Below are 12,298 nucleotides of genomic sequence, written 5' to 3' on the forward strand. Positions count from 1 at the left end.
AAATACTCAAAATGGCTGACAATAAGTGGTAGAGGTCAGACCAAAAGCCAACCAGTTTAGATCAAACTCATGGGTACTAAGAATGTTCAACCTTTTTTTGAATCTGACAATATTCATTGTCATCAAATCTGGAAACTTCTTTTCTTACACAGATTTATTTTCAACTAGCTCTACCTACCCAACATTACCCAGGATCCAGTGAAATCATTTTGGTTTTTAATTTTTATTAATTTGCTCATTTTAAAACTTAAGGTAGACAACTTCAATTTGAAATGAGTTATCTCCTTTGATGATTTTTATTTTTAGGTGATTATTTAAAAATGTTTCACATTAGCAGTTGCCTGGTATGAACTAATCTATATATATAAAAGGCAAAATGTGTGATCATTTTATGCATGTCTCGCAAAGGCTTTTTTTCGCCGGCATTTTCGCCAGGCTTACTATGTCTTAGAACTTTTTATATACTGTCTAAATAATAATATCTACGATTTGCAAACGTGCGTCTAGATTTATTTACATCGACTTTTATAAGATTCGCGCTATTTCGCTCTGTCGCCTGTTTGTTTGGCTTTTTAGTATAAATACAGTGAAACTAAATTCAAATGGTTCGTGTTCTCGGCTTTCACGCCGAAACATCCAGAAAGCAATCATCAGCTTTTGATCAATGTGGAGTTTCTCCTTATATCAGACAATTGCTATTCGATTTGGACAATCCCCTTTAAATGGGGAGCTGCTCCCCCCCCCACCATCATCTTGGGAAAGCGAAAACTAAAAATACTGCCACGTCATCGTACACTCCTGCGATGACCTCATTTAGCGTCTACCTGTCAATCAAACCTCTTTCACTCGCTTTATAAGCCTTAACTTAACACACTAATCAATTACTCTCACTCGTGACCGAGACAGTTAAGTGGTTGGCTTTTGTTTCCACCTCCATGTCAAGGCTTCCGGGTTCAATCCCGCCTCCCGACCAAAACTATTTTTTTTTCTTTTACACCTTTAAACCCCCGGGCAAAGTTTTTTATTTTTTAATTTAAACAGAGTTATTACTTCGCTTATTCTTTAGTTTACCCCCCCCTACACACACAGCGTCGTTATCTTAAGATTGCAGGTTCGATCCGACAGGGTTATTTATGCCATTTTTTTTCTGCTTTGGTTTTAGTTTTTCCGATTTTTTTTAACATCATCGTTTTTATAATATTTAAACAGGGTTATTACTTACCCTCCCCCCCATACACACACCTACAAACACCCGGGCAATGCCGGGTATCCCCCGCTAGTTAATATATTAATCTCACCTGTCTGTTTAAATGTATGTATGTATGTATGTATGTCTCGCTAAAACTTTTCTCAGCGCCATCAATGCTAATCATTAATGGCATGAATTGGGTGGAATTTGATCATTTATGGGGACGATCTAACAAGAACTGGTTTATATTAGATTTGAAGGTTACTATGTTGTATTTAGCTGGGAAGCATGCCAGCAGAACAGTGTTCCAAAGGCAGGCAGTTCTGGGAAAGCAGCTTTGTTCATGGAATCTGCAATTACATTTAGGCACAGGTAGAGAGTGGGGAAAATCGTATATAGTGATTTTAGCTAGTCGAGTGTTTTTTGTGAAAGTTTGGCAAGCGGAGACGTTGCAATAAGATTACTTCTGTAGAGTGGAGAGTTGGTGCAGATTGATATAAATGGAAGATTTTTTTTTTTTTTTATTAGGGGAGGGGGAGGCACTGGTTACCAAAGCTTAAAGGCCACTCAAGAATAAGGATTAAAGAGTGTCAGGTGGTCATCGAGACAACACCGTGATTATTGATAATGGTGATAATGCTTGTTAATTTAAGAGGACGGCTCAACAAGAATTTGTTTACATTAGTCTTGAAAACGGCCATGTTTTAGTCAGCTGGGAATCTGGCAGTTCTAGAAAAAAAAAATTTGATCATGGAATTTGTGTTTAGTTTTTAGTTTTTAGGCACAGATAGATAAGTGAAATTGTTAGTAGTTGTAGCTAGACGAGTGACTGCTGCGAATGTTTTACAGAGAGGGGGGGGGATCATAGATAGAAGGAGTGTTCAACTGAACTTACATCTGTGCCTAAATCTAAATGCAAGTTCCACGAACAAAAGCTTCTTTTCCAACCAACTACAAAAAGTTGTTTTTAAGTCCAATATAAACAAGTTTTTGTTGAGCCATCCTCACAACTAATCAAACTCTTAATTTCCATCACTAACGATCACTGTACACTTATTAACCCTTATCCTAGAGTGGCCTTCAGGCCTTGATAAATGGTGACTTCCTTAAAAAAAAAAAAAGTACCTGCCTGAAAAAAAAAAAAACAATGAAGCAGAGATAGACTCATTACGTCTCTTCCGTGAGAAAGAGGAAGTTGGCCATTTTGTTGTGTCAGCTCCATTTTGTAGAGATTTTTTTTGTAACTTTTATTTACCTCAAACAAGACAAATTGTCACTGAGAAATAAGAGGCTACTGTGATTAGGGGCCAGATTGACAGGAGGCATCCTAAGTCCCGACTATGTGCGTACCAGCAAGGGCTAAATTCACCAAAAAAAGATATAAATGAAAGAAAAACATGTAGAAGTGTTGGAGATTGGATACAGCCGTTTTGTAATAGCTTCTGTATTTTTAAAATATTTTTTATGGAAATCGCTCCAAAGCATGAAGCCACTCGATGTAAGCAGCTAAAAAAAAAAAAAAAAAATACCACTTCAAAGTCAAAACTTGTCAATTATAAGTATTAGATTGATTAGATTCTGGCACAGAAAACAGAAATTCTTTCCTTTTTGTCAAAAACCTCGTTCATGAATGTGAGGACTAAAGGACAAAATAAGGAAAGCAAGTTACGCGGCTGCCAAAAGTAAACCCAAGATCCACTTTTTACTCGTCGCAAATTATAACGGGCTAAAAAACTTCTAAAGCCTCAGAGTATCCTATATCTGTATAACACCACCATTTAACTCCCTTATTTTGTTCAAGTCTTGCAGGGTTTGGGGTTTGTTAATATAGACTCTTTCTTTAAGATATCCCCACAAGAAAAAATCCGGAGATTCTGCATTCTGTCATGAATAATGTTTTGGAAAGAGCACAAATACGCAAAGCTGAAAATGGGAAACGTTTAAAAAATATTATTTTTCATAAATAAAGATTGTTTGAATTTTACATTTTTTTTTTTTTTTTAATTTCCCAATGTTTTAGTCATATTGTGTTGAAATTACAGAAAGATATTAAAAATAAAAATGAAAAAAATAAACATCATCTGACTACAATTTGGTTGTCTTCAAGTCTAACGTAAACAAATTCTTGATGAACCGTCCCCTTAAGTAATCCAATTTCTCAAATTTCCACTACTAATGATTACTACGATATTATCCCATTGACTACTGTACACTCAATAAATAAATTTGCTGAATAGTTTGCTACAGACGGCAAAGGTCAAATCTTTTGAACTTTGACCCCTTGGCAGCCAAATTTTCAGCCCAAAACCAATTAAAAAACTTGCCCTATGTCTGAATACACTTATGTAAAATTTCAAATGTTTAGACCAAAAATTGACTGAGAGGTCAAATTTTTTAAATTTTTGAACCCAATTTTAACTGCTTAGCATTTATTTTGGGCTCAAATCAAATTAAAAGTTTGATCCATGTCCAAGTAACCTACATCTAAAATTTCAAGTGTTTAGAACCAAAATTGGCAGAGGAGTTTGGTAGAGTTTTTAAAGGTCAAATTGTTGAACTTTGACCCCTTGACAGACAAATTTCTGGGCGAAAATCAATTAAAAAGAGTTTCTCAAATCTAAATACCCCTTATGTGAAATCTCGAGTCTATAGACTGAAAATTGACAAAGTAGTTTGGTAGGAAAATGTACACACACACACACACACACACACACACACACACACACAATTTCACTTTTATAGATATTTATTATTTATGTAAGAAATGGTAATTTCTTCATTTATTAAAGAGGAAAAATGTCCTGTAATGACAGTCAATTAATGTTTTCAGCTTATTTGGAGTAAATCTTGTTCACATTTAAAAATTAAAATATTTCACATTTCCATGAAATTGGAATCATTAAACACCAATTAAACAAAATTCCTTGAATATCAATTTCTTAAGATCCCTTAAGCTTAAGCCTTAGATTTTAAACATTTTTTTTTTTTTAGAATCAATTTTTTTTGGGGGGGGGATTTTAATTAAAATTGTAATCCTGATTCTAGACATAAGGTTTAGTATTATTGTGTTTGTATTTTAATCTTTGTACCTGACGATTCCTTTAGAGAATGAAATGCAGAAACCTCTAGGTAGCTTAATTGCCATAAATATATATTTCATAACATATATATATAGTATGGGGATAAGATTATATGTGTAGTATAAAAAAACAGATACTACACTTTGCTCCTCGCCAAAAGACCAAGGAAGATTCCTAATGAGTGCTTAGAATCCCAAATACTAATTTAATAATTTGATAAACCTTAAAAACCCTTGTTAAAAGAAAAGCCAATAATTGAAGTAAATCGAAAGAATTTTATGGATAGTTTAGGATAGGGGTTTCCAAACTACGGCCTGCAGGCCAGATCCGGCCCGCTAAAGTCTTTAATCCACTTTTTATTGAAAACGTAAAAAATATTCAGGAAAAATTTTAGAAATGAAAATGTGTGAAACTAGTTTGGCGTTTTTTTTTTGTTTTTTGTTTTTTTTTTTCAGAAAATGATTTAAAAAATTGAGGTTTTTGAGAACCAGTTTCACTAAAAAGTAAATCTAATGAGCAAAACCAGCATAAAAATAATTTAAAAAAAAAAAATTTGTTCTGTGTAACTTTAAAATGTCAGCAATATGAGTCTCCCCTCCCGAGTTTAAAAACTTTGGAGACCTCTACCTAGACAATATCGGAGATGAAGTAGACTTTAATGCATACTATTCTGAGGTGCCTTCATTAAGTTTCCAGACATTGATTAAAAGAATGAGGCTTTGGTGAACACGTTCAGATCATTTTTTTTTTTTAATTTTTTGTGTAACTCTAAAAACTTAGCAATATGCCCCCTTTTCCACCAATGGAAAACCTTGGAGACCCCCTGGTTTATGGGATAATGGTTGGAGGATGAGATAGGAAGAGGAGGAGCATGAGGAGAAAGAGTGGGAGATAAAAAAAAACTACAATGAAAAGCCCAGATGGGGACAAATCACAGACATTCTCTATCTCGGTATTCTCCAGGACAAACTCCCAATTCCTACAATCAGGGGTTGAGCCAAATAGCTGCCATGTATGTGCAGGTGAGGGAGGGGGGGTACCACTGAATCCATAAACCCTCTCCCACAAATCATGTCAAAAGTTGTACCTAAGCACATGGAGGTAGAATTTTGGGTTAGGGCTAGGGGTAAGAAACAAGGTGAAAGCTGGGAGGGAGGGAAGGAGGGAGGGCAACAAGACTACAAGTTTATCACTCTGTTGTTTTTTTTTTTTTTTTTCTCCAGTGTGTATCAATGTAGAAGCTTGAAAGATTAAAAAAAAAAACAAATTAGGCACTTATGAAGTATAAACAACAAAATAAGAAATGTGTCAAAAAAAAAAAATAAATAAATAAATAAATAAAAATAAAAAAAATAAATAAAAATAAAAAAATAAATAAAAAAAATAAAAATAAATAAAAAAATAAATATAAAAAAATAAATAAATATAACCAAAGGCAAGATTGGTTACTTTTCTATGTACTTGGATAGTTTTTTTTTGTGTTTAACTTATTTTAAAATGTTTATTTACTTTGAAACACAAGTAGTGTAGAGTGATATATAAACATAGAACAAGAAAAAAAATGTGGGCATGAGAGGGTCATCTTGAGTCTTGATAATCTCTCAAAAACCGAAAATTAAACAAAATACTGGTAGAAATCCACCCAATGAATGTCACTGTGATATTTATTAGATGACAGTCTCATGTCAGCCATTTTTCCTTGTTTTAACTTAAGACTCACCACTACTTGGGTTTCAAACTAAATAAACACTTTAAAATAAGTTAAAATGCCAAAAATGTATCCAGATAGGCAGAAGAGTAACTTGTATTGCCTTTGATAACATTTATTTGTCGTATATTTGCTTTTTGACCACTTGTTCATTTTGTTGTCTACACTGTAAAGTGCTCAAAAAATCATATCGGGTCCCGATTTCGAATCTCGCTATATTCAGCCACTCTGATGAGTCGTAGACGCTGAAACACATGTCAGTGGATAATTACATTTTAAAAATAATTATATATATATATATATATATATGAAAAAAAAAAAAAAAACTCTGAAGGAAGAAATATAGATATTTTCAGAAATGAAAAAAGGGTCCATGAATTCAGATATAATCCATAAATAAAATCCGGTCAAAGTATGGGGATGCTTAAATTAATAATCGGTTAGAAATCCATGAAAAGACAAAGTCAAAAAAATCTGGTTTATAATGTATACATATTCAACAAAATCAAATCAATAGCGATTAAGTGAGCTAATGTGAATTTTGACAAGGGTCACACTTAGTGCATAATAACCAGATCTGCAAAACAGAATTGTTCCTAGAGATGAGACAGGATGCAAAAAGTCAAATGCTGTAGACAAAACAGTGATATGACTGATGATGTGATTTTTTGAGCTGAGAGAAATAGAGATTTTCAAATGAGTCTCTCCATGGAAGCCATACGAATAAGACACAGTGAATAATGTAGAAAACTTTGTAATCTAAAGCAAATATTACTTCGATATGTCTGTCCGTGCGTGTCACTCTGTGATACTATCAACATTCCCCCCAAGTGTTGGGAAATGGGAGAGAATGACAAAAATAAGTATGACAAAAAGGGGTTTATTGGCAGAACAATTGATAGGAAGTTGTTCATTAACAAAGGCACACAAAAGGAAGCTGACATAGGATTTTTAATCAAGGTGCGGCACTGAACAGGAACAAAAGGACCGGATATATTTAGAGCTATTTTACGGGCAGTTTTAGGTCATGAAATTTGCAATAGTTTATGACAGTTGGGGGCAGTCTTGAGTTTGACACAGTCAAATGCAGGTTGCGGCTTTGACAAGATGAAGAAATCTTTGTGAGATTGAGATGAGGAAGTGAATTAATCTGCTAACTGATGAACGCAACGTAACAATAGGCGTAAATGCGTCTGGCTTTATGTTCTGTTTTATTTGTTTTTTATACTTGTGAACCCATGCGCGCCCCTTCAACAGCCACTAATGTGAGAGATGAATACATGGCAAGAAACGAAGACTACAGAAACAATATGGAGGTTGGCAGTTGTCGAACGGGGTACCATGTGGTTTTATTATAACTCGTTTCAGTTAGATTAGGAAGTTGAGAAGTAAAAAAATTAGCTAAGAGAATACTAGTCTTTCTCTCCTGGATAAATTCTCTCCAAATAAAACCTTTTATATGGCATAATTCCGTTGACACACAGGTTCCCGTCAGATCACTGAAGTTAAGCAATGTGTAGCCTGGTCATTACTAAAATGGGTGACCAATTTGGGAAGACCAGGCGCTGTATGTAGGAGGATGTTGACACCTTTCTACAAGCGTTGCAAAAACCTAATGTCGTCATCTCCTCTAATAGGGATATACATGCAACTGGGGACCATATGTGAATTTCATATCATGGAACTTCCTCCTTTGGAGGAAGCCAGTTAAACACGAATAGGATTAGTGCTATTTCACACAAAATAAAACCTTGTATAAAAACCCTCAGCGAATGTCTCTTTGTGTCTTCTTTCTTCATGAAAAGAAACAGAAAATGCATAAAAGATTCACGTATACTCTGGATATAAAGAACATTATTTTAGTAATGAAAATATAACAATAATTTCCCATGAGAGAGAGAGAGAGAGAGAGTGGAATTTTTTAACGAAAATCTACTTACTTTAACTGTTTTGTTTTTGCTTCCCTTTGGACGACCACGAGGTCTTTTAACTTTGGGTTCTTCAGGCTTTAAAATAAAAATAAATGCAAACATTTAAATCGTAAATTAAAAAAAAAAAATGGATCAAAAGTTTTGTCAGTATTCTATGAAAAGTGGGGGGAAGAGGAGAGAATAGTGGAAAGAGGGAGGGGAAAGCATTCTATGGAAAGTGAGGCAAGGAAACGGAGATAATAGTGGGGAAGAAGACAAGAGAATATAATAGTGGGAAGAGTAGAGGAGGAGAAGATGATAGTGGTGGAGAAGAGTGAGAGGAGAGTGTGGGGAATAGAAAGAGGAGAGATTAATTGAAGGTAGAAGAAAGCAAGAAACAATATTGGGAGAAGGAGAAAAACAATAAGAGAGAGGGGATGGGAGGAACAAGTTAGAAAAAAAGTAAGAGAAGAAAAAAAGAGAGAAAGGGTGATGAGAAGAAGAGAAAAACATGCATCATTACAAACAGGTGATGCATGCTGATATATTTTTTTTTATTTGATGAGTCCCAGAATCCATAAATTATATCGTAAATTTTTTTGTTACAATTTCTAGAATAAAATGAAACGAGGAAAATTTTTAAATCTAATAAGAAAATAGTCTTCATATTTCACTCTTAAAAATGGGAAAAAGTTGCTTTAGAATGAGTGCTTTATGCTAAAAAAAAATCACATAATGCAAAATTTTGTATGCCTGGTGTTGCCCGGGTGTTTGGATGTACTGTGAAGGAGGAAAATAACGTGAAAAAAAAAAAGTAACTTCTTTGCCGTTGCACCCATCGTCAAATCGCAAGTAGCAAAGGTTTAAATTAAGGCTAGTCAATCGAAAAGAGGGATGACTTTCGAAAATATCGGCAAAAAACGCAACTCCTCTCTGCAGAAAAGTGCTCAGCCAAGGGTGAAGGAATAAATGTTTTTAGCCAATTTTTCGATATTTGTCGTCCGAAGGGTTGAGCTTCAAAACGGTGAAAATCCATTGCCTCTGTTAAAAGTTTTAAGCAGACATACATACATACATACATTTAAACAGACAGGTGGGATTTATATTATAAATATCCATTCATATATTACTTTTATTGATTGGACTATTGTTCTCGTCTTGAATGTTATTTGTGCAACGTTTCGGTCTGATTGTCCTTCAGCCATCCTCAGACAAGTAATATAAACAATCAGCCCTCATCTAAAAAATTCAGAACTTTATTACCATTTATAATTTTGCCATTTTTAACTGTTATAACATTTGTTGCTCCAATAATTTAAAAAAAAAAAAAGATACTTATTTTAATAAGAGTAGCATTGAAGAGATAATTTTAAATGATACGATTTTAGCAAAAATAAAATTTACTAGTATGATATAAAAGTATGTGTTTGTGTTTAAAGGCTAGAATAATGTAATTGTGCAGTTTCTATTTGTTTTTTTTTCTGAAGATGAGATATATCTCGAAAATTCAAATACATAAAACTACCAATATCATCATGGTTTGACACATTACTCTAGTAAATAAGTAATCAAAAAATTATTGAAATCTTTAACCTTGTATCATGTTTTTCTACCAAACTGCATTGTCATAGCCTTCAAACACAACCATTTACATTACACACTACATCCTCCTCAAACTTCTACAATAAATGTGCAATTGTGGTAACTAATCCCTATTAATCCCTAACAGTGCATTGAATGGATATGATAATACTTAGTTCGTTGAACTTTATCATAAAGGTCTATACAAAATTACAAGCAGATCGTTCTTGTAGTTTCTGAGAAAAAGTAGAACAGACAGACGAAGAGAAATATAATATAATTTTTTTTTGTTTTTCTCTAATAACAGTTTAAATGTAACAGAATGTGTATGAGCGCATGTGCGAATATCAGTAACAGCTGTAGGATAGCTAACTTGTAAAGATATTAGCAGCAGTAGCCAAAAAATCCCATATGCAAATTAGGAACTCTGTGTGGAAAGAAAAAAAAGGACAGCATGTGGTCAGCAGACAGAAGCAATGTGTGTGTGCTGAAAAAGATGGACATGTAAAATTGAAGATGAGAAATGGTCAGTGTGTGGAGGAGCACTGGGTGAAATGGACGTGTGGCGCCATGATGGTGGGAGAGACTTTTAAGCTGAGATGTAGGGTGTTGTTAATCTCATGGCAGACGAAATGGAAAGTAATTGTAATAAATGCCTTTTGCTAAAACAGAGAAAAAAGCCTTATAGCTGTGACGGTAGCCAGGTTACACTCCCACCTCCCGTGGAATCAGAATTTTAAAATGTAGTTTTCAAAGAACTGTCCACCTTAAGAACATCCATTACAAAGAAAATGGTGGGTAGCTTAACTTTTTTTTTTATAGTTAGCTTCAAATAATGAGGGGAGGGCAAAGAAAAAAAAAATGAAATAAAATAAAACCCTTGCTATGTTTTCTGCATTGCAATTTATCATATTTTTAGGAAAACTTGGTGTGCATCCTTGAGATATATAGGTAAATTGAGATATATTAGGTAAAATTTTGCTGTTTAAAAAAAAAAACAAATTGATGCATTGTACCATGCAGGATGCATAGCAATCAGCCACTTTGCAAGGAATATAAACTATTTTATTCAAGAAAACATCCCCACCCACACGCTCCAAAACTGGTACAAACAGAAGAAAAAATTTGAAAAATATCAAGTTGACACATTTAATTAATTAAATTCATTTATTTGAAATTATTTTATTCAAGAAACAACACCCACATCCAACATAAATAAATAAATAAATAAAACTGGTACAGCAGAAAATTTTTTTTTTTTTTTTTTTTTTTAAATATCAAAATAATAAATTTAACAAATACATTTGCTATTTATTTCAATCTTTGAAAAGTCTTTGATGTCACAAAGAAAAAGAAAAAAAAAACTCTTGCAAGCATTAAATAACATATGTAAAAGATATACAACACCAACATTTGTAAGGAATTCAACTCAAATGACATTTAAACATGTTAACCTTTTTTTGAACATACATTGGCAGAAATTAAATAAAGTCAAAGATATTGTTTACCTCCTTGCGAAAAGGTTAGACACAAGGTCAAGTGTGGTTTTGAGAAGCCAGCGTACTAGGATAAGCTTATTCTGGCCTAAATAAAAAAGGCCTGAGCAGCTCTGTCTGCATTTTCCAATTAATAATAAACCAATCTATATATTTATAAAAGTGAGAATGTGTGCGTGTGTGAGGACACTTCTCAACCTATATACTCAGCAAATTTTTGATCTACAGACTTGAAATTTAGTATAAAGGGTATTCAGGTATGTAGAAAAGTTTTTAATTGGGTTTCATTTGAAAAAAAAAAGGCTGCTAAAGGGTCAAAATTTAAAAATTGGTACTTGGCAGGAGAGGAGGGTCGGATTTTTATCTGTTTGTCAACTGCTTCACGACTGCGCATGGACGAATCGTTCACATTATGTTAAGAATAAGTAGGTTTGAAAACACTTTTTAAACATCATGTCAAGTTGGCCTAATGGTTATCATATTTGGCTCACTGTCTTTAGATTTTGCTTTCGATCTCAGCTCGAGTATTTTCCTTTTACTTACAAAAAATTGTTTAGAGAAAAGCATACTACTTGTAGGCAGATGTCTCAGTTTATAAACTGTCATAAAATCTTAATGAAAAGTCAGTTTCAGCATGGATCAATTACCAGTACCCCCCTTTTTATTTATAATGAACTATTCCAATCTTTTTCTTTCTTGTCCATCACCTTTGACTGATAATAGAGAGAGAGAGAAAGTGACAGAAGCGAGAGTGATAGGTGAGAGAGCGTAAAAGTAATAAAAATTTCAGTGTTATGTGACCAGTAGTTAACAAGGAATAGTAATCATACACCAAGGATGGTTTTTAACAAATAAAATCTTTGTTTGGATGGATAATGTGTACAAAAATGTCGGCAAGTTGAAATGCAAATGTTCATTTCAACTTGCTGACATAATTTTATTAGTTTTGCGCATGCACAAATTCATTCATAACTTGAAGTGGTTTCATTTTAAATCTTTCTGTCGATAGCTCATGCAGTAGGAAATGCAACTGAGGCACTAAATCTTTTGGTTTCGATTCTAGCTGAGGGCACTAAATTCATTTCTTTTTTTAACTTTTGAGATTACCACTATATATTAGGTACAATATAATATTCAACAGAGAATTGGCTCTGTAATAATAAATATGTAATCTGCATGAATTAAAATATATTTTAGCATATTTTACAACCGAGCAATGTCGGGCACCACCTACTAGTTAAGGAATATTTTAGCATGTATTTTGTGTGATTTTCTATTATATAAAAGGGCAGTTTGCAAGTTCATCTAAAAGAGAAAAAAAAACTACAAAACAA

The 12,298-nt window shown here is 33.5% G+C and overlaps 1 long non-coding RNA gene across 1 annotated transcript in view; it reads right to left on the bottom strand.

The window, feature by feature from the left end:
- Nucleotides 1-12,298, bottom strand: part of LOC145293704 (uncharacterized) — a 90,994-nt gene that overhangs the window by 55,724 nt on the left and 22,972 nt on the right. The window contains exon 2 of the long non-coding RNA XR_013869751.1: nucleotides 7,918-7,983. This is a non-coding gene — a long non-coding RNA (uncharacterized LOC145293704). The remainder of the gene's footprint in view (nucleotides 1-7,917; nucleotides 7,984-12,298) is intronic.

Source organism: Euprymna scolopes, chromosome 15, assembly GCF_053919585.1.
Source record: "Euprymna scolopes isolate OS-2025 chromosome 15, ASM5391958v1, whole genome shotgun sequence".
Lineage (NCBI taxonomy): Eukaryota > Metazoa > Mollusca > Cephalopoda > Sepiida > Sepiolidae > Euprymna > Euprymna scolopes.